This window comes from Morone saxatilis, unplaced genomic scaffold (assembly GCF_004916995.1).
Source record: "Morone saxatilis isolate NCDOM2014 unplaced genomic scaffold, NCSU_SB_2.0 Contig7, whole genome shotgun sequence".
Classification (NCBI taxonomy): domain Eukaryota; kingdom Metazoa; phylum Chordata; class Actinopteri; family Moronidae; genus Morone; species Morone saxatilis.
Window position 1 is genome coordinate 2,552,968 of NW_023340246.1, and position 22,993 is coordinate 2,575,960.

Below are 22,993 nucleotides of genomic sequence, written 5' to 3' on the forward strand. Positions count from 1 at the left end.
TATATTCCATTTCTGCCAACAGACTTTTCTTTAACCTCTCCCAACCTTCTCAGCTTCTAACCTTTTGATGGAAGCCGTGCATGCGTGCCACCCCGCGGCCTTCTCACAAGTTGCATTCATCTGAGAAAGGGATGTTCTCTTCTCAGATTGTTTTATTGAGAAAGAGAAATATCCAGTATTTTATAATAAAGAAGCAAAGAATCTTGTAGAATGTTTGTTTATTTTCTTGTTTGAGTCTTGTTTATCATCTTGTAACCACTTTCTCCAACCACATGGACGTGGTATGGACCCCCCTGGCCGTGGACCACCACCGTTGTAAAGGTGGTTCTGATTTTCTTTCCAAGTCTGTCTTACTATAATAATCATATGCCATATGTACAGTGTGTCTGTTGAAAGAGTTATTGGTTGCTGTAATTAAACATTGAATAAACTGCAGCAGGAATTGAAGTTGTATCTCTTGATTTCAGTGTGATTTAGTACCTTGTTTTTATCATGTATTTATTCAATGGATTAGTCAACCACTGAAAATCCTGTCAATTTATTTTATCCATAAACGGTTTCCAAGTTGATGTTCCAGAAAAGGGACCACCGTGTGACGATGTATCAATGATATCAAATTACACACACTCATAGAAGATTTTCTCTGCATCACCCTCAGTCATTCAGGAGTTTCCCTAACGCACTGCTGTTCAGGGTGGCCGCTGTGGGAATAAGATCAGCTGTTAATTCTGTCTTCCTATGAACACACAAAAGCTTTTCAGCATTTCTGAAGTGTTTGCTCTTGATCTGGAAAAACACCCTCGTTTTTGCTTATTCCTTAATGCTTTAATAACCTGGCAAATCCCTCTCTGGTGTAGTGTAGATGCAAAAGCCGCTGCAGATAGAGTACAGGAGGCCTCATGTGCTGTGAGGATAATTGTCCATTTTAATCCACTTCTCAGCAGTGTCTGTCAGTCAGCCTCTCAGTGAGGGCTCACAGCCCACCGGCAGTCCCGACCTGTCAGTCAAATCACATCCGCCAGGGCTCATGGGAATGGGGATGAAACGACTCTCTAGCATGTCACATCTTAACCATGAACTCCATGACAATGTTTCAGAAAAAAAACACAGGCAGCTGAATAGATTATAACTAGTCAACTACCCCACCATCTCTAAGGTTGCTCTAAATCCATGTAAAGGCTGTAGCCTGCAGCTGTAAGCTTTGCAAATGCAGCTATTATTGAAATGGCAAAGTGCCCTACTTACCCTTTAGAGACTAGCCCTGGAAATGAACCAGAAGTGGGTGGCTGACGGCGAGCTTTATGTTAAACTGTACGAAGCAAGGTTCGTCTGAGCGGCGCAGGGGTAAAGCAGTCGCCCACCAGCACTGATTTGGGTTAATTTCCCAACAGGGGAGCCTCTGTCTTGGCCTGGGCCCCCAAAGATTATAAGTGGCTGTGTTCATAGGTGGGAAGCCAGTGAGGGAGCGTGTCCCTGACTTCTGCAGACCTGTTCAGCGGGGCTTCCTCTCTTCTTGCGCTGCCACTTGTCTTGTACCAGGATATAAGTTGGAGGAAGCAAGGAAAGGACAGGAGGAAAGTGAATGAGAGAAGGAGGCAGTGTGAGTTTTTTAGCTTTTAGAATCCTCCTTTGGAAATCTCTTATGAGTAGGGAGTGGAACTGATGATTTACATTAATATAATACATACATCAATGATTATTTTTTAAATGAATAGATTTATTATTTAGTCTAGAAATGGCCAGAAATGGTGGAAAATGGTAGTAGAACCATTGTTGTGCAAAGCTCTGGCCGCACTGCCTGCTGCAGCTGCAGCAGAGCTTCTTGATTTTTACTTTAGTGCCCACGTCAACAGGTAAGAGCAGCATCACTGCTCGCATGAGCTGCAAGGCAGCAGTAATGCGTCACGAGAGCAGAGGTCTACAAGGTTCCCAGCAAAAAAGTGAAATAGTGACAGTGAAAACAATATGTATATATGTGTCCATATGGATGTTTTACAGCAACATAAACACCTTTCACTACAGTGTATGTATCTGTAGAACGTGTCAGATAAAAATATAGAAATAGTTTTTTAACTCAACACCTTCTGTGTCTGTTTCAGATTGTGTTTCTGTGCACAGAATGCATTCATTTGTTAACAAGGCTTTTGTTGTATTTATCAAAGACAAACTCGATGTAGGAACAAAGGGCTAGCAGCAGTGCAGGCGTGTGAGCCACTGCAGCGAGGAAGCTGTAATGCACTGCTCATGCATGCTGTGTGTCCAGGGTGTAAATGGTTAAAGAAACTTTACAATGTTTTGCACTTTTGCTTGATAGATTACCAAATTATTAAAAGTGTTGTGGATTCATTTTTGGTTGATCGATTAATCCTCTAACCAGATCAGCTCTACTGTTAAGTATCAGATACCCACCGTCTGCTTGGAAATGGCTTTTAAAGTTTGTAACTTTCTTCGTTTGTATTTATTGGCTAAGCAGATTGTTTTGAACATAAGTATGTGATGATGCATGTCTGTTGATGGGGAACTCCACTAATTCGACACTGGTCAGTGTGTGAAAACAGTTTTATAATGTCTTAGTCAAGTCTGAGAAAATAACCCCTGATGATATAATCAGTTACCTTGGCCTGTGCTAGAAGAGTTTGCACACTGGAAATGTGGAGTGCGACAGACATGGGCCTGTAAGGAATAAAAAAGACGATCTATCTGCTGCATCGATTTTGATCTTGCAGTATGTTGATGTCTGGAAAAATGGCAGCAATAGGACATGGCTGGTGTGTTTGGGTCATAAAATAAACAAAGATTAGGGAAGAAAAGAATTTAAAGGATGAATAGAGAGCCAGCCCTTTAGGAGGGGGTTCACTATGACAAGAGCTCTAATAGACATATATGGAATTGGTGGCGACTCTGGGGGTAAAACGGGGGAAAGTGAAATGAAAAAATCAGCACAAAACCAATTTTTTTTAGCTTGAACCCTGGCTGTACAGTTGAGCACAGCGGGTGCCTGCCTTCCTGCCCACTGTCCCTCAGTGGCAGCTCAGCACATTGAGCGCGGTGTCGTCTCTGTGGATCATGCTGCGCGTCTGGCCAGTTCAGTATAGCCCACTCATCCGTCCCAGTAGCCGAGCGGCAGCAGCAGAATGACTGAGCCCGTTGTGCTTCGTCCCGGTCATGTGACAGCTTTGTGTGGCTGAATGACTTTCCCCCGCAGCCTCAGCGCCATTATGTTTTATTGGAAGAGGGCTGCTGATGAAAAGAGAGAGTCAGCTCTCCCTCCGGGGGCCAGGGGGCTCCGCAAACTCGCAGCAAAGCCTGCTGGGAGCCCCGTCGCCATGACTGCGTCGGGTGGCAGGGAGAGAGCGGATGAGAGGAAGACAGGGAGCAGCCAAACGGCAATTTTCTGCTGGTAAAGAAGCCTTAAATCACATGTTTCACTCACACACTGAGGTCAGCTTGAGTATTTTGGGACACCCTCACAGTTCTTGTGCACAGATCTCAAAAATAGACACGCTGTAACCTCTGGCCAAAAAAACTGTTTTGTTTCTGGCTGAACATTTAAATATTACTAGTAATTTTACTCACATCCTGTTTTAGTAATAGTTGTTTTTCAAAAGTACTTTCTGACCTGCTGAATTCTCAAAATGAGAGCACACGTGTCATTCATAAAGAAAATAAAACCACAGACTTCGCTGGAAAGGAAGAGCGTCAAAGCAGGTCTTCTCATCTGGTTGTCCTCATTATCTTTGTTTTCTCTCTTGTTTCCTCCACGTCTCTTCTTCTAGTTTCTCTTTTTGTCTTGTGTTATCAGTGCAGAGAGGTGAAAGCAGTGTACCATCTCTGCCATTCAGCTGTTCAGTCAGCCAGCAGTGCCAGCCTAATGATCATTCCACTTGAGCATAAGCATCCACGTTGCCAAATAACAAGTTCCACACAAATTAATGTATATTCTTCCCATCATGCCCTGCTTCACATTTATTGATCTTGTGCAGAAAAATGCATCTTACTTTGATCAAATGAACTGTTCGGTCTAATTCCACCAATAACAGGAAATGATCATGCAATAGACCCCTGCATACAAACCACCAGCAGCAGTGGAAGCAGCAGCAGCAGCAGCAGTTTTCCACGTGGGCGTCTGCTGTTGCAGAGCAAACAGTCGCATCACAGAGCCCGCATGCACTTGCAGCGTCATTACCGCTATGCTCCAGCAATCAGCGAAGCCACAGAGACAGATTAAATTAGATTACAGTGGCTGAGCTTTAAAGTCAAATCAGCAGCTAATGGGTTCTAACATATTTGGCAGTGGTGACAGCGTGTCTTTTGTAAATAAAGGGCGGTTAGGAGGCACGCCGTGCAGTTAACCCTCAACCCTCCCGCCACACAATGACTCCATTGTGTAATTCTGCTGTCATTCAAAGAGCTGGCAGACACTGTAAAGTTTATCCACGCCTGGTGGAGAGTTATCCTGTAAATAAAAAGGTACTATGTGGTGTGTCTGTAATCTCCTCTTTGGTTAGTTCTGCCTTTTTTAAAAACACATCAGTAGTTTAAACTGTTGATGTATGTCCAGGGCAGGGATTGTGTGTGTGTGTGTCTGTGTGTGTCTGTGTGTGTGAGCATAAACGGCTCAGCTCATTATCACATAAGCATGAGGGGAAATATGAAGCTATACATTTCTTTTACACTCCCATTTAGTTATTTAACAGTATGATTTATTGATGCATTCATTTGTATTTTTTACATGTGTACAGATTTGGGGCTGAAGCTGTCACTTTACATTTTTTACGACTCCTGAATGAGTTTGTTTTGCAGTTCTTTTCTTCTTGCCTGTAAAGCACGCAACCTTTGTCTAATAAAAATGATTCTGTGCGTGAAATGAAAAGTTTATTTAACCAGTTGGCACTGAGTAGATTAGCCTGTTTGTGATACCCTACATGTAATGACATCTATTCATTCACACCTGGAGAAGTGAGTGAATGGATTTCTAAAATCCACCTGCCTGCTGGAGAGGCGGTGAAACGAGGCCATCTCACTGGCTTTTGATTGAAGCTGGCAGCTCGTGTGTTGTCAGCAGCAACTTGTTGTGGTCATTTATTCCAGCTGGACAAATCTGTGTTTATCAACCTCTTCCTCTCTATTCCACATCATCCTGTTTCATGTTTTAGCACAATGATAATAGGTCAGAAAGGCTGTACTAATAGAAGTTGAGGCTGACAGTCCCTTGGCATAGTCCCAGAGCATTCTGGGAAAAAAACTGCAAGACCCATTTTTCACAAATAAATGTGAATGACGGCGTCTGGCACACGCAGTTGATATTCATGTTTTATTGAATGGGACGATGAATAATTGAGCGTCTCTGTGTCCCTGCAGGGCCTCTGTTTTGGCGGCGCACAAAGCAATGTGGAGGAAATAAAAAAAATCCTGATACGCTGAAAACCAGAGGTACGACTCTTCACACTCCACTGGACTCACACACACTCATTTGTAACCTCACACAAACACACTTACAGATGAATTCAGGCGTGTTTACTTGCATGTGCACACTATGAAAACATGTAGATACTGACAGCAGATGGATGCACTGCAGAACACCCTCACTGTGGAGGATGTTTCCTTGTCTTTAAATGTATGTGCGCCATAGGGACACAGTCATACATTACACCGAAACCCACCAGCTGGCCCCACTAGCTGGGATTGTTTGCCAGAGGCCAGCCTGCTGTTCCAAGTACATACACATACCTGTGGTGCATTAGTGTGGACTGTGTATTCCATACTGGGAAACATGTGTGCACTTCCCTTCTAAAAGGCCACCATGTGTACCTGTTGTCTCTGTAGCAGAGTGTTGTTTCAGGTTGACCCACAGGGCAGCAGATGCAAACAGCTAAAAGCCAGTGTCGTTTTCCTTTATACCTTTACACAGTATATGACCTGACCCAGCTGTCTGTTTCCGCTGCTGCCATCTTTAATCCGCAGTGCAGCAGTAAGGTCGGCCCATCCATCGCTGCGGGGGTTAAGCCACTACACACTGCAACTACGCCACTATACGATTACTCATGTATCCCTCCTCCTGAACTGAAGGCTTTTTTTTTTTCTTATCCCATGCAACATATTTTCCAGGCTAAAACTGCAGCAGATGAGATGTTTCAGTTATTTCCTAATCCGTGTGTTAGCGTGCCAGGTCCCTAGCTAGGTTAGAGTAGAACACGATGGCACTGATGTCAGATTAGTTATCAACAGCTAGCAGCCTCCTCAAGTCAGAGCTGTCTACAAAGTCCACAATGTACCAGTCCAAGAACAGTTTGAAATTTTGTAAAATGAGAACTGTGTTAATCCAAGAGAGATGCACTCTGTCACAATACATGGATAATGTGAAAGAGGGCAGACAAATAGGCAGGGGTTTTGGGAGTGAAATAAAGCAGCAGTGTGGGTGAGCATACATCTTGTGTGAAAGCGCATAATGTGCTTTTAATTCTGCCTTTTGATCTTGGTTCAGTCCTTAAATAATAACAAGAAGTTCACATTATCTGATTTAACCAAGATCTGACTTGAAGTTTTAGACTGAACGCCCACTAAACCTTGTGTGGTTGGATATCTCTCTATGCTATAATGACTGTCTTTGCTGGGGGCGTAATGGTACAAAAAACACCACAGTTCTGTGGGTATCTTGGTTTTGGGGTCACAGTATGATTTGATGCTGTAGAGAAAACAAAAGCCCTAAGACATTAATTTGTTGGATATGCAACCTATACCCTATACTACAACCTGCATAGTATCAAATATAAAGTCAATTTGTCCATTCAACCATTTTTCTTTCATGGTATGCACACTCAAGACTCTTTTCCTCCCTGTTTTATACAGCTCAGCAGCTCTCTGTAGCCCTGAAGGTCCATCTATTGTTGGTGCATAGCTCCACTGTTGCTGTAACTTAGTAGGAAATGGAACAGTTTCAAATGGTAGATCTAAATGACACTGGAGGCTCTACAGCTCTGGTCTCATTTGTGTTTACATGTACATTCAGGGGCTATCCCAACTAGCATAGTTTGGCTAACAGACAGCAACTGTCCCACTGCCAAGGCTGTACAGGTGAATCTCTACCACTTTGGAAGTTACAAGGTGTGCAATGATGCAAAACAAAAAGGATAAGAATCAATAATTCCCCCTAAATGCATTAAAACTAAAGTAAGGAGCCTGTTTTGAAAATGTAAGGAGTAGAAACTCCTGTAAAAATGTAGAAGGGAAAAAGGAAGTTGTCAGGAAAAAAAAAAATATTACAGATACCTGAATTAACTACTTAGGTACAGTAATATAGTAGTAGTATTTGTACTTTGTTACTTCCCAGCTCTGGTACTAAACCAACAGTGGTTCCCAACCTGGATGCTGGGACCCTCAAAATGGGCAAAAGATAAATCTGTGGCATCACATGATTAAAGAAGTAAGAAAGAAAATTCTGTTTATATTTGAGACTATTATCTAATGTGTCCTTTTTATGATATATTGGATACTTATACCCATGCCCATAACCTGAGGGTTGTTTTTACAAACCAAAAGGTTTGAGACCCACTGCTCTTCTGGACACTTCAGGAAGATTACACATACCTTTACACCCTCAGTATTGCCTCAGAGTGTTGTGTTGGCTCATTTAATATCTATCGATATGAGCAGGGCTGACTATGATCAAGAACACCCAAGACACATTTGTTGTTAGTAGTTGTTGGTTGGTCAGTGTAACCTTGTCTTTTTGTCGTTTTTTTACAAATGGATGGGTGAAAAATGAAAGGAAGCAATTCAACATAATAAATGCAGATGCTTCCATACAGGACATGAGGGCTCACTGAAGGCTTTGACAATGACGGATATCATTTGCTATCATCGTCACTGATGTTCATCCCTCTAGTAGAGTTTCAGAGACTTCAAGCATCGACGACAAAGACTATTGAATGTGTTTTGGAGACTCATGGTGGCCCAACACCTTACCAAGACATGAACACGGAGGTGAAGTTTAGACCTTGCTAAGACACTTAATGTTGGTTTTCCTTTCATTTGTCACCCATCTGTACTTTATAAACTAGGATTAAAACACAAAGTCTGTTTCTGCTGAACAGCTGGCAGCCAGGCCTCATCATATTTTTTGTTTTCCTGAACAATTTCTGTGAAGTACAGTCCAAGTCAAGAACCTTCTGTTCTACACAGCAGCCATTTGTTAGCTTCACTTGTTATGCGACCTATTTTGAAGCCAAGGAGAGTCCATGTCTGGCCTCATCAGAGGCGTTTCAGTCTGTAGCTTCCTCTCGTTGAGTGTGAGTGGAGCTTCCAGTAACCCAAACCCAGCCTGCTGACAAAGGAGACACATTGTAAAACCCCAGCTGAGCAACGGACAACCAGCTATAAATGGAGAGGAGGGGTTTTTGGTAGAATTCATCAATGGGTTAGCTGAAGGAAGCTGAACAAGGGATTCTTCCAGGAAACCAGAGTCAGCTGAGTATCTAACATTCATGGCAAGTGTATTCATTATGCACGCTCAGTCATCGCTGCGCTAATAGCTCCTTTATTATGTGTGCTCCAGTTTCCTACGGTTCTTCTTCTGCGTGTCTCAGTGCTCGGAGATGCAGCCAGCAGAGCGGGCTCGTTGTGGAGCGGAAACGGTTTCGAGTGTGACTCTGCTTTTTCTGTTTCTTTTTTTTTTTTCCGGAAGAGCTTCTCGGCATTTGGGGTGACGGTGACACGGTTGACATCCCACAATACACAGCAGGCATCAGAAGACGCTCTGCAGAGCTAACACATCAAGAGCAACCTTACAGTGGGAAGCAGATGTATGTATGTAAGTGTGAGAGTGTGTGTGCTTCACTGCTCTTGCTGGGTGGGTGGTATTGTAGGCTGGTGAGAAACAGAAAATGAGTCACTGATTCCAATCATGTATTCATGCTTCCACCTCTCTCTGCCACTCTGAGAGTTTCTGCATTGTGCAGAAAGCAGAGTTAAACAGCACAGTGGTAATTATCCTCACATTATCCGAGACACTGATATTCATTGCTGGAGTCATTTGCAGCCATGAGACAGACAAACACATACTTGTGTTCGCCTTTTGCCTCCTGGCAGCTCCAAAGCTGACTGTTCGGCCTAGCCTCCTCCCAGCTTGTTACCTCCACGATAATGACTGTGCCAGTGTGGGCTGTGCAACTATTCTCTGAAATGTCAGCGTTACCCTCAGACTGTGGCTCCATTGTGGTTTCCAGTTTGCCTTATGTTAAGGAGGTGGGTAGAAGCGATGCCGCTAATGAACCTGGCTAAGCTTCACTCCATTATATTGACACATCTGGTGGCATTTTCCATCCCCATGCTTTTCTTCCTCCGCCTAATTAAGTTATCTGTTCAGGATCTGGGCTGCAAACTTAAGTGTACCCACCATAGTTCGCACAGGGTGTACTGCACTGTATGCTGGCTCTCTGTGCTTGTTACAGAGTCTTAAAGAGGCCTCTTGAAACCTCAGTGTGACACATCACCAGCCGTCACCAGCAGGTTCAGCACATAGAACGTCCCACCCCAGTCTTCCTTCGGCCATTTGATGGCTGTTGGGTACGCTGCTTTATAGGAAGAGCAATCTGTCTTGACCATCAGATCCACTCATGTCAGAGCACCTCGCTCCTATCCGCACCATCACTACACTGTCGAGGTGCTGTGTCAGAGAAAGGCGATATGTCGGTGAATTAGCAGCAGCAGCGCTCTGCCCCGCAGAGAGACGTCAGCTCTGGGAAACATCAGAGTGCTGCCGTGGTGCGCTGGATCCTGGGACCCTCAGTCAGCATCACACAACGAGATATCACTCCCATATCCATTGGTGACATCTTCATGTGCAGCCGTATATAGAAGAATGTGTGGCAGTGTGTTTGTAAATGTATTGTTGGTCAAACAAAACAAGCAATTTGAATAGATCACCTTGAGCTCCTTTTGATAATTGATTATTTGAGAAAAATAACCAAAGTGCAGCATTCCAGAGAACATGAGGACCTGCTAAATTCAGTCAGGTTATACATGTCAGTAAAAATATAATGGGCAGAGCTTTGACAAAAAGCACATTTCACGCTCCGTACTCAGTTTGTGGCTGCTGCTTTTTATTTTGGGGTACTGATGTTGCTGTCGGTGAATAATTGGTATGTTTGTTCCCTCTATAACAGATTATTCCCATGCATAGCAATGTAGAACAATATGCTAGAAATATCCCAAAGTAAAAATATACACACAAACAACAAAATGTGCTCAGAAATGCAGGTTTGTCTGCCAGTTGCTGCTCTTTTAGGATGGTTTTAGTAGTTGGGTCCCACTTGCACAGCAAGAATGATGTTTTGTGATATTCTGGGTTTGAGTTTAAGTTGCCGTGCTCTTACCCTGCTCACCCTTAATGTTTTTTTCAAACAAAGCAGTATAGTTATAGAATCTGAAGGAGGTGGAGAGGGAAAAAAGCATAAAGAGGTGGGATGATTGACCACTTGCTCCAAGTGGTTTTAATCTACACCTCTACAGAAAGTTCTTTTGATGTTTCGCCCTCTCATCCCTCCATCTGACTCAAGATAAAAGAGGCCGGGATGGGCGTAGGAAAACCAGGGGCTGGAGGGGTTCGACCACAACCTTTTTAATGATCTCTCACTTAGCCCCCTCGTCTGGATACTGTTGGCTGGGTGGGTGGAGGCCACTTGGGAGGCTGAAGTTTGGCTCAGAGAGGACTGGGATATTTATGCAGCGTGTTGTCTGTTTATACTTATTTGTCTTGTTTGTTTGACCGGGGAAGTAACATGGTTTAAAGTTTATGAACTGTCTCTGTTAAGCACCGACAGCTGGCTGCAGCGTGTTGTTTCTGCTTCTTACAGGATGCAACTGTGTGTGTGTGTAGAATGCGTATGTGGTCGTGTATAGAGCCTACTGTGCAGATGGTATAATACCATAACCTCATCCTGTTTGACTGACTCACCATCTTGCTAAAAAGCCCACCTTCAACACATCTGCTGCAGCATGCTAATGACTTGCTTGGGATTTGTTTAGTGATTTTTAATTTTTTTTTGTTTGGTCCTGCAAGTCAACTCCCTTTGTGAGGTTGAAGGTGTGAGTGTATTTTCTGTTATCTCTTCCTGTTAGTCTCTGTTGTGTTTCTAAACAAGCAGAAATGTACCTTTGCAAAAATAAGAGCCCAGGTGAGCTCAGTGTCTGTGTGCATGCAGATGAATGCCACCATATGGCCAAGGAGGAGAGAATGAACAGAGATTGTTATTGACCGCTTTGTAAGAGCAGGGGTGGGGAATCAGACGGCCCGGAACAACAGCAGCTGTAGATCCTCACTGACGAGCTTTACACTTACTGCCCAGCCCGCCGGGAGCTGTGACAGGTATATTGTCACCGGGGATGTGAGACAGAGGCTCTGGGTGTACCGGACCTTTTAATGGCCTCACACTCAGATGGGCTTATTATGGACGCAGAGGCTAACAATGGAGTCTTTCTGTTGGCCGCAGTTCGGCTGAAAACCTCAAAACATTTTTGGTTTGTAAATTAGCGTAATCTTAGACAAGATGACCATCGATGCTAAAAAGAAAAGCTCTGGGGCAGTAACAGCATAAATCAGATGGGGTTTGGGGGTCACTACACACAGCTTCAGTTATCTAAATTCGCCACATGTACTGCACTTTGATTCCTCAAAGCTCTCAGTGTTCCTGCTCAGCTTTGTCATTAAGTCTTATTTACCAGTTTTCTGACTGAAGGTTGTCAGGCGGTTCAGTGCAGTTAAATGGTGCCGACACCAAGAGAGCACTTTTGATGTTGCACTGGCTTCCTCTGCTCGGGGCAGTCTGGCTTGTCAATAATGGGCCACAGTTTCCATCAGCACTCCACATGTTGGAGGTTTAGCTGTGACGTGGTTTTAATTATAATGGCGGGCTGGATAAGGGTGGGTTGAGGGTGGCTGTTGGGCAGCGGCCATATGCCGGACCCCGGGTCCCCAGGGACTCAGCCAGCGGCTTAATGAGCAGCCCCGCAGGAATTAGTGCTGCTTTAACCTCAGTGTTTTGACTGCTGAGAGGCCTGCTGCCCAGCTGATTTACAGCCACTGATGGGAGGAAGAGGTCTGTAAGTCTGTAGTCTGAGTCTGTAAGCACACATCAGGAGTTCTTCCTAAACTGTTTGAGGATAAAGCTTTAAAGGGACAGTTCACCCTGAAATCTAAAATCTATATTTTTCCTCTTACCTGTAGTCCGTCTAGACTGTTTTGGTGTGAGTGGCTGAGGTTTAGAGATATCAGCCATAGAGATGTCTGCCTTCTCTCCAATATATTGGAACCAGCAACAAAAAACTACATTTGCATAACTTAACACCAAGCTGAGCTGTAACATTAGCTCACCTAGCACCACTGAGAAAGCTAACGTTCAGCTGTGGTTGGTGGGTGTAATAGTTCCTATATGAAACTGCTCTGTGGATTATCTTGAGTAACCGGTGCATGATTTCTGGAAAAAGATATTGCTGTCAAGTTTCAATTTTGAGTGCAAATGTATTTTTGGTGCTTTGAGGGCTCAAAGCAGCACAGTTGTTTCCTCTTCTAGCTGAGAACAACTAGGAACAAATTTAGAACTATAGTTTTCTATTAATAGGGCTGGGAAATGTTTTAATACTATTTTTTTTTACTAGCTTTAGGGGCTGGAAAGTTCTGTTACTTATGGGAACAAATCAGTCAGAACCAAACCATTATTGACTTTTATATGTTTATATACATTTGTGTAAAATTAAAAAGCAAGATATTTTCTTTTGGTCAGGGATTATTTGGGCCTCATCTGCCTCCTTTGTGAATACACTTTTTATTCATCAAAGTACACATGTAAAATGTAAATAATGCTACTTAGGCAGCAGCTGTTTCACTGAACACATAATTAAAATATATATAGGCAATCCTATAGTGCTCAGGTGCTGTATGTTCTGTACACACCGTTGCACCATTCAGCTGCATGGGGAAGAAACTGAAGACAGTATAGTTGCTGTAGCGAATGGCTTTCTAATCTAGCTTCTGATTTTAAAATCCTCATCATTTCCAGACTTGGACAGACGGAAAACCTGGCTACAGTGTAGAAACCGTTATAAATGTTCAGAAAACATTTAAAGGGGAGGGATGCAGGGCAGATTCAGTCAAGCTGAGTATATAAAGCACTCATCAGAACATCAGGCTGACAGTGTAATCTTTCATATGCTTCATGCACATTTCATATGATTCCTGAGGCTTTCATTCTTTTATTGTATAAATGTAACATTTTCAATTTCAGACTATGAGTGCTCTGACAGGCTCCCATCATGCCCAGCCCTCTTCAAACATTATCTGCTGATTGATCTTAATGGAGCCCACCCGCTGTGTTGTGCTGTAGCCTCGATGCAAACCAAGAAAAGACAACGGGGGGCAAATTGCATCAGGCCTGCCTCTCGCACATGATATAACTGTGGTGACCAGAAGTCTACCTTGTTTCATAATAAAGTCTGAGAGGTGCAAAATATGGACCTGCAGCCTTGGTGTCTGCGGTTCCATCAGACAGGGCGCATTGATTTTTGAAGAGAGACTTTGAAGACCAGGAGACAAAACTCGCTTCCACACAATGTTACAGTTTCTATGTTTCATATAGAAACCTGCTCACAGAAGTATGGATTGGGGCTTTGTCCACCTGAGGACAAAGGGCCGAGCTCTGCTCTAACAAGATTGACAGGCTGTGTTTGTTTCCACATGGATTCACATGATTGAACCATGATTGATGGTCAATCAATCACACAGGAAGCCCCCTGGCCCATGATCCAGCCTGGACCTCGCACCCAGAAAACAGGTTCTCTGCCCCTGCGTGACCAGTTTCTCACCTGTCAGGCCATTCCTGCTGATGGATTCTGGTCCAGTTGCACACTCAACTACTAACAGGATGGTCAGTCAGTCTGTATTTGTTGGTCAATCTGTCCAACTACTTTGTAACAACTACTGGTTAAATTGACATGAAATGAATATTAATGGCCCCCAGAGGATGTTTCCTAATGAGCTGACTGTATGTGGACCCCTGAATTAGGCCAAGAATCATTCCTTGAAATGTCCATGACATGGTGTCTCAGAATTAATGTCTGAATTGCCATGAAATGAAAAGTAGTACATCAAAACACATACTATGTAATTGCCAATCTTTAGCAGAACCATATTCATACTTGAGGACACCAAGGTCATATCCTCTGTGAATTTGGGAGGCGGGAATAACAGGAGTTCTTAATGGGATACCTAATGCTGTTCCAGAGGAGGACAGATTTGTCCCGTTGTGTGAGCTATGTGAAATTAAGAATGACATTTATCTTTTGTTTTGCTGAGGATGACAATGACGTAAGGGAGGTGTTTTTTAGGAAAATGTCCATTAATTCTATTTTCTTTTGGCTGGATGATCACAAAAAAGTTATTACTCTATTGTATTGTTGAAGACTGCGCTGTAAAATAAACAGTAATTTTGTAATAAAAATGTAATGTTAGACCATTACAACTGTAGCATCTGTATAGTAAATTAATCAAAATAGATATGTTTATACTAAATACAGTATATGTATTCTTGCTGTTCACTTTTCACCTCATGTGTATGGCTGTGTTCTTCTGTGCGTGTGTGCACCAAATCATATAAACCCTGTGAAGACAAAGGATGATGAGCCTTAAAGATTATCCCCAGCCGGAACACAATCCTCTTTGGAGGTTCTGAGCAGTGGGGGCGTTTGTGAGCCTGGCTGCTGTCTAGACGCTGCTGCTCTGTGTGCAGGAACGTGCTGTACTGAGCCAGGCAGCTGCACACTCTGGCGCAAGAAGTCACAGCTGATTCACGTCGTCTCCTCGGAGGCACAATGCATTCTCACATCCAAAGTCACACACACACAGAAACACACAGGTGGAGTTTTTCTTTCCAGAGTCATGTTTAAAGCAGTGACGTCTCCCAAAATGTGTCCCCCCGTCCCCGTTCATCCTCCATCATTCACAGTATCTTTTAATCATCATGGCTACTGTGTCATTTCCACTCCCCAGACTCTGGCAACCTGGCTCTGCCAGCAGAGCAAGCACCCATAGTGCTCTGTGTGCTCAGGAATGTGGTAGCCTAGCAACTAGGCTGGAGAGACAGATCACCGCGTTGGGTCGGTGATGATGGGCGACCGTGCCTCATCTGCATAGAGGTAAATCCTGCTTCTGACGGGCACGTGTGGCGTCACCCTCTCCAGTTGTTTATTTAAACAGACATCAGCTCAACATCAGGGTGAAATGACACAATTTTCCAATCCTTTAGTTTATTTTTGATGCCATCTAAATTTGAAAGAGTGAAATAAAAGAATGCAAGCCAGAAACAAGAAAGAAGAGTCAGAAGGCTTGGGTGGGCCATCCTGGGTGTGAAATTCCACATACCATAATAGTAAATTGTATTCATATCACCCACCCCTAGTTAAAATGTAAGTTGACAGGTAGTAAAAATCATCATAAAAGTCTGTGAAAGTTGTCTGTGAAACCAGTACATGGCAGGTATTAAAATTAGATACAAATATATTGCAGAGCTTCAATTGATTGACTACATGGTCTTCTAAGACCCCACTGGAAGGACCTGCATGGTTATTGCACTAAAAGCATCATCTGCCATCTGCGGGTGCAGAGATTATTATTAAAGATGAAATGTTTGCTCCCAGTGGTGACCGTATATAACAAAGACACCAGAGAAGTTAAAGATACAGCCTCGTGTGGTACTTTATTTTTATCTGCAAGATAGAGGAAGTCACTGCAGCATGGAGCAGTGTGGCATCCAACTCATTTATCCTGTCTGTAGAGGCCATGAAGAATGCATGTGGCTGCTGGGTAATAAAACATGCATCTGCCGTAAGTGGAAAGGCGTTAATATGTGGACGGCAGCGGTCTGCTGTTGGCCACCGTACAGAGATGGCGGAGCAGGGAGACGTGACAAGTGCCGCAGTCTTGTTTGACTCCAGGTCAGCCCCGTCGGTTGATAGTGAAACGACGAAGATGAAATGCAGAGAGTCAGAGCAGGACGCAGAGGCCTCCTTGGCCTATTTATAGAATGACTGGTCGACTTGGCATAAGACAGCTCATCAGCAAAACTGCCTTCCTCCGAATGGAAGAACTGAGCTGGGTCTTTCTTTTTCGCTTTGTGACTGAGCCATATTATTCACAGCTCTCCTATGACATTGTTCTTAAGAGGTGAATGGAAACTTAACACCCTACAAGATGTATTTAAGGCTTTGAACCACATCCTGCAGACATATGATGATGCTGAGAGCGTGTAAGCTCTCTGCCAGGGAGTGTTGCACCTTCTTCACAATCTGCACTTTTGCTGGAAGATGCAGCACCCACAAGCTGTAATGAAATGCACAGTTGTTACATCTTTTGTCTGTCAGTTTTGACTGTGGCATTTTGCCCCTGTGGCATTGTAACTGTAAACCTGTGGCTGATGGCCCCTGTATGAAGCAAGCCTGGACACAATCATCGCAGCCTCTTCAATATGTCATTTGAATACAGTGTGTGACCCTGACAGCGCTGTCCTTTGTCTAGCTGTCCAGAATGAAGAGGACCTGGGGAAACTGCAGCAGTGCGTTCTAACAGTGGTTTATGTGCTCCTGTTTCCTGTGCACCATGCAGTCAGCGCCTTGACAGAAGAGTTTTCCTGCATATTTCATCATAACAGGCTGAATGGGACACTTGGTGTTACTCTTCGGTGCAGTGTTTTGTCTTTCTCTGCATCACTGTATAGAACAGAGTCATTTCTTGAGTCACATGGAAATTTGTGTTCAAAAGTTTGTCCTTATCTTTAGGTAGCCTTTTTCACAGCAGCCATTTTGAAATGAAACAGTAGGGTAATCACAGGTGTTACAATGATAGTAATTAAGGTTCTGTTCCATTTAGTGTAGTAGAGTTCTAGTGAGCCAACATGCACAACAGCAGCACACTGAAGCCAGATTTAAAGTTAGGCGGGGAAGAAAGGAAACAAGGAAAACACAAGACAGATATCGGAGAGAGACGAGGAAGAGTTTCAGTTTCAGTCGCCATTGTTTGAAGTACACAGCGAAAACACAGTAGCGTAGAAAGCCCACCGCGTGTTTTGGTGGTGTTATTTGCCGCGCAACGCAGACACACCAGCATACAAATATAAATGCTCACAACTGTGTGGGTCCCTTGTGTATGCCCGACGTAGAGCCTACTATAAATCAGCCTTGACTCGGAACCTTAATTGGTATCATTGGTAACAGCTGTGTTTACCCTACTATTTCATGTCAAAATGGCTGCTGTGGAAAAGTCTATAAAGAAGTAATTTTAAGGTGACTAGGTGACAGTGTTATGAGTCTTTTGGGAAATATGACTTTAGTTGTGGGAATGGAATTTTGTGTCCTACGGGTGTTACTGACCTGCTGTTCCAATGCTGGCCACCAGTGGAGAAATTGCCACAGGGCTTCGTCCCACATCACTGACTATCATTTAGGTTTTTATAGCATAAAACACTGATACTATTTATTCAAACAGCAATGATTCATAAGGTATTTTAGTCACAATTATGTAAACATGTGGTTACCTTTATTGTTGTGCTTAGAAACTGTTGTCATGACATTCTTACAGAGATCACACCGCATACCTGGGTATAGGTTTAGTCATCTTAATGAGTAAGAAAGAATGCTAATATGATAATCTCTCATCTGTACTCATTGTACCTTTATTGATCATCATATTCATTGCTGCATATTATTTCCTTTAAGGTATTATTAATAGAGACACTTGTTATTTAGCACTGTTGAATTTGTTAACCTGATCTCAACTTCATGAGATATCTAACTATAAACACTTTAAAAATAACTCTTCACACCTTGGACAGAAGTTTCAGACTGTCAATTTTGCTTAAAAAAAAAAAAAAGAAACTCTCCTTACCATTATTAGCAAACCTGAAGGACGAATGGGAAACATCCTGTTCCCCCCAGTGTGACAAGTGTCTGGTGAAGACAAATAAGCGCCTGAAAATGTCAAGCTATCCCTCTAAGGGTGCCTATAGAGCGACTCTGAAGGTGTCTCCTCTGTTCTGTGCTTGTGTGCTACTTTGTTTCTGAGCCAAAGCCCAGCGGTGCATCCGGCCTGCTGTACACCACACTGATCGCTGACAACATACTGCAGACAGTGGGTGAAGTGAATGATGTGTGTGCGCAGTAAATGCAGAAATATTAGGGGTGTAAGGAAATATCGATACACAGTATCACAGTATTTTGTTGTATTTTGACTCCCTGACGAAGGCTTGATGCCGAAACGCATCTGAATTTGTTTTTAGGTATAAGTTGACCATGCCGTGACAGCAAAGGCATTTTAATTGTTTAGAAGAAAGCGCCTTAGAGTGTGTCCATTTGTATCTATATCCAAAGAGCACCTGTTGTGTTCAAACCCCCGACCTCTAGGGAACAGTGTTATAAACCACTGGCTCACCAATGCTTCATGAGGGGGTTGTGAGGCACGCTTGATTGTAAGGCATGTAAGAAAACTGTAAATGAAAATATACACAGTATGCTTCTATCTCAGCATTTGGTTCACTTCTGTGAAAAACAATAAATGTAAATTAAATTCTTAAAAGAATTGTCTAATAGAACAATAGGAAATCTGCTCAAAACTCATCCAAATCACTGTTTTTATGCAAGGTTCTTGCAGTTACTGAGCTCACGCTGACCTTGGCCAGGTCTCTCTTGTAAAAGAGATTTTTGATCTCAATGGGACTTCCTGGTAAAATAAAAAATAAAAATAAATAAATAAAAGCTGTTTGGGTTCATTGTACAGTTTTGAATATAATCATACTATAATAATGTATTGTGATTCGTATCGTATCGGCAGATTCTTATCAATTCACAGCTCTACTCAACTCAGACATAATTGTTAATATCCAGCTATCAGTGTTGGTCATTTGTGTAGTCATAGCACTAAATCTGAAACTACAGTTGAAACCAAATTTGTGTTGAGTTTCCTGCCTTGTACTACGGAAGAAAAGTGCTTGAATGAAATCAAAAGATAATTGATGGCTTCCTCCGAGGACCAGATGAATATTTCAATGAGGAGAGCAGAGGCAGTATTTTGTGTTGGTGTTGATTCATCGAGAGCCCAGGGGAAGGAAGGTGAGTAAGGGCTGCCAGGTCAAGTCCTGGACACAGCTGCATTATTAACAGAAGGTCAGCTGTCAGCACATGTCTGCAGGCCTCACATCAAGCAGCACACTCAATTTTGCGCCTCTGGCTGACATGTTTGTAACCTTGTAGGCCGTTTAATGAAGGTTCACAAGCCCTCTCTTCTAGCTTCCACGTTTTTTTCCCTTGTTCCAATAAACCTGAGCCAGACCACAAGGAACAACTTTTATTACCTCGCCATAAAAAGATATATAAGATATATTGGGTGAGAGCCTGCACATATTAACCTAAATGGCTTATAGGGCTGCAATAAAAATAAGCCAATCTACGCTTTAATTAGTCTCTCTAAAATGTGAAAAATAAAGAAAATGCATGTTCAGTTATTTAGCTGTTCAGATATTTAAAACACATACTTTCCAAATACTCTAAAATACTTATTTTGTGTAGATTTAATCATATTTTGCGAAATTATTTTGTGAGTTAGCCAAACAAAAAATATGAAACTATATACTGAGACAGTTAAATCACAATGCAGATGCACTTGATTATTATTATAATCTAACTTTTAATTGTCATCTTCATTAGGTGCAGTGTATTAAAATTGTATTTAATTTAATGTGCTTCTTAACAATAACTATAATATCATTATTAGTATCTCAATAATGTAAATGGGAGCTAACTGGCCTGTTTTTTTAGATGCAGAGTAACTGGGGTGTACTTTATTAATCACCCCATCTTTGTTTATGTTATTTCACAGTTTACTTGAATGTCATTTAATGTATTCAAAACCACATTATATGATACAGTATCAATTTTCATATTTTATTATTTTGTAGTGTCCAAATATACCCTTTTCACTTTATTGTCCTCCATGGGTGGGGCAGTGACCCCATAGAAGGGCACTAAAACGCCTTTTGATGGCAGTGTGGGCTCAAACAGTGAACATACAATTAACTAGTTATCAAAATGACCATCAGTTTATTTTCTGTTCAACTAATCATTTCAGCAGCAATAGCTTTTATCCCTACAGTTTTACTGAGGAGCTAATCCCATTGAGAACAGCGCAGTGGTAGTCTGGACTCTGGATCATAAGGTGTCCACTGTCATCCTCCTTCAGCTCCTACCAGTATTGCTGCTGCTGTTGCTGCTGCTCCTGACACTGAGCCGCCCTGACACAATGGTGTCACCGCCGGCCCCTCCCAGCTTGAATTTGAATGATGGGAGCAGCGAGGACAGTATGCAGTATGAAGACAGAGAGAGTTGAGAGAGAGCGAGAGAGAAGAGAGGATCATGGGAGCAGAAATGGTTGAGGCCAGTGTTGTTGTGATCCGGGCTCAGCCAGCAGGAAAAGATGTAGACAAGCATGCGGCCTCTTCGCTTCCCCAGGCGCAACCACAACCGGGCCGGGCGGCAGGAGGAAGGGTTGTTCCGGTTTTGACAGCCCGCAGCTCAGATTCCCAACTGGAGAGGAGATGCTGCTGACTGAAATGAACCATAAACAGCAGTGTATAAAAAACAAAACAGATGCATTAATGCCCAATCTTCACTGTCTCCCATCTTTGTGCTTTATGGCTGTTTGCTGGTTGAGGTAGCGCACAAAGGTCTTTATCATCCACACTGGGAGGCAACCTGTACACGCAGCAGCTCACACTGACAGGGATAAAAGCGGCATAGAGTCTGTGATTTTTAATGAAGGGGGTTGGAGCATCCTCAGGCAGACCTCCTGCAGGGACACGTGCTGTAAAAAAAAAAAAAAGAGCTGCGAAAACAAGATAATCTAGCCCAGACCCTTTGCTTTACAGACTCTACTCTACCCAGCCTCTTTGGAATAACCCCGCAGGATTGCTTACCTAAAGCCAAAATGGAGAGCCTAACTTTTTGCTGTTGATCTTTGGGAGGCCGGTAGCAGCTACTCACGTCTGGTGAAGTTGTAGTTAAACTAGAAGAAAAACAATCTTTACAAACTGGAAGAAATTTTATTTTTCCCTTTTTATTTCCACTAACTTTAACATTTCCTCCTTTACTGTCATCGTCCCAAGGTCTTAAATCATTTCCTACTCTTATAACAAAGTTGTTTTTAGGCCAACTAAAAATAGCCATGTCCAAGTTTTCCTTTTCACTCCCAGCCAGCTGATTCTTAGTGTCTCAGTGGTCAGCTGTGTGTATTCCTCAGTATGTCCACCACAGCAAAGCCTGGTTCCCTGGAAAAGTGAGGCCACTTCATCTCACTGTGGTTAGGCTGGCCTGGTGGAGGCAGCAGGAGTGTTTTTGGGGAGGCAGGGATCACAGCTGCTGCAGCAGTGGTTTTGTGTTGGCAGCGTTTCCTCTGCGATGTGCCAGGTGACCTCAGTGACCCCCGCGGCACAAAGCCAGGCCTGCCTGAATGAGGGCTGCCCTCAGTACATTGCTCTAAGAGAACTGTCCCTTCATTTCATACCAAAAAGAGTTCATAATCATATAAACTAACACTGTTTGCATACAAAGCTGTAACTGTACAATATTTACATGTTTGACTCGTATACTTATTTTTGCATACAGGCTGTCTTTACTTGTATGTATGTTTGACCCAAATTGTGACATGAACTATATTAAAGGATGCATGTTTTTGGTCAAAGGTGACTTGTAACGGAAAGTGTGTCAGTGTGGTGAGTCTGTAGTTAGTAGGTTAGTAGCAGTTGGGATGGTTGTCACCAGTGTTGCACCTTTGTCTAACATATCCTCACATATTATTGTAGCTAACTAATAACATGCTAATTATTGGCCTTGTAAATGACACATTCTCTCCCATCTCTCTTGCACTTGCTCACCAGCGAGCAATGATTAATGATCTACCTTTCCAGTGGGCTTTTGACGTGATGAGAGGTGAGGCAGCAGACAACACAGTTCAGCCAAGTGATTATGGTTGAACTGATGAGCGGACTGAGGCGACCCAGCTCTCTGTCAGGATGCTGCTGCCATGTTTATGCCTGGTCAGATGCATGCAGTAACTTGCTGTATGTATACAGAGTGAGAGTGGATGCGTTTGTTGCTTATGTGTGTACACATAATATGTGTATCCCTCCGTCTGTCTGTGTGTTTGTTGTGTGAGCGGCTAACCTTGACTGGCACGGGCCTCCGCCCTCCGCGGGATGCTGCATGACACTAGCAGGATGGCATGCTGGGATTGCACAGCCGAGGCTTTCCCCTGGCAGAGAAGGGCAGCCGGAGCCCATCATTAGTCTGCTCCCTTTGTCGAGCGTCTGGATTCTAGCTCCTCCCCTGCCCGTCTTCCTGTCTGTCCATTTCGTCATCCACCACCTGCCCTTCCGCCCCCTGTCGACTCTCTCCTCCACTTAAGTTCCGTCTCACTCCTCCCTCCTCAGCTAATGCTCTTCCTCCTCCACTGTGTGCCCTCCTCTCCTGCCCCTGTATCATTTTCTACGTCATTATTGCTCCATGCAGACCTCTCTCTCTCTGTCTCTCTCTCTCTGTCTCTCTCTCTGTCTCTGTCTCTCTCTCTCTGTCTGTCTGTCTATCTTGGTGTTGCTCCTGATGAAGGGCACAGCACGAGGATGGTGTAAAGTGAATAATTATTTCATGATGTGTTGTCTGTGCTACAACAGGGTGAGAAGCAGCAGGTTTGATTACATTGTCAGTGGTTGTGCTGGCTGGCTGAGCATTGTAAAGGAGGCCACTGTAGACACAGGAGTAGTAGAAACGGGCACAGGGAGATATTGTGGGAGCTTTGAGTTTTGGCTTTCTGACCACTTGTGGGTGTTCATCAGAGCTTCCTCCATTTTGGATTCTGGTTCTTTCTGTTCCTTCAAAGGCCAGCGCTGTCAAGACAGTTCCTCAA

General features: G+C 43.3%; 1 protein-coding gene across 4 annotated transcripts in view; it reads left to right on the forward strand.

Moving 5' to 3' along the window:
- Positions 1–22,993, forward strand: part of fynb (FYN proto-oncogene, Src family tyrosine kinase b) — a 79,198-nt gene that overhangs the window by 9,803 nt on the left and 46,402 nt on the right. For 3 of the 4 annotated variants that reach the window (XM_035678549.1, XM_035678548.1, XM_035678546.1), the window contains exon 2: positions 5,362–5,433. The exons of the other annotated variant lie outside the window; for it this stretch is intronic. The gene's annotated coding sequence lies outside the window, so the exon portion shown is untranslated. The remainder of the gene's footprint in view (positions 1–5,361; positions 5,434–22,993) is intronic. 4 annotated transcript variants of the gene reach the window in all.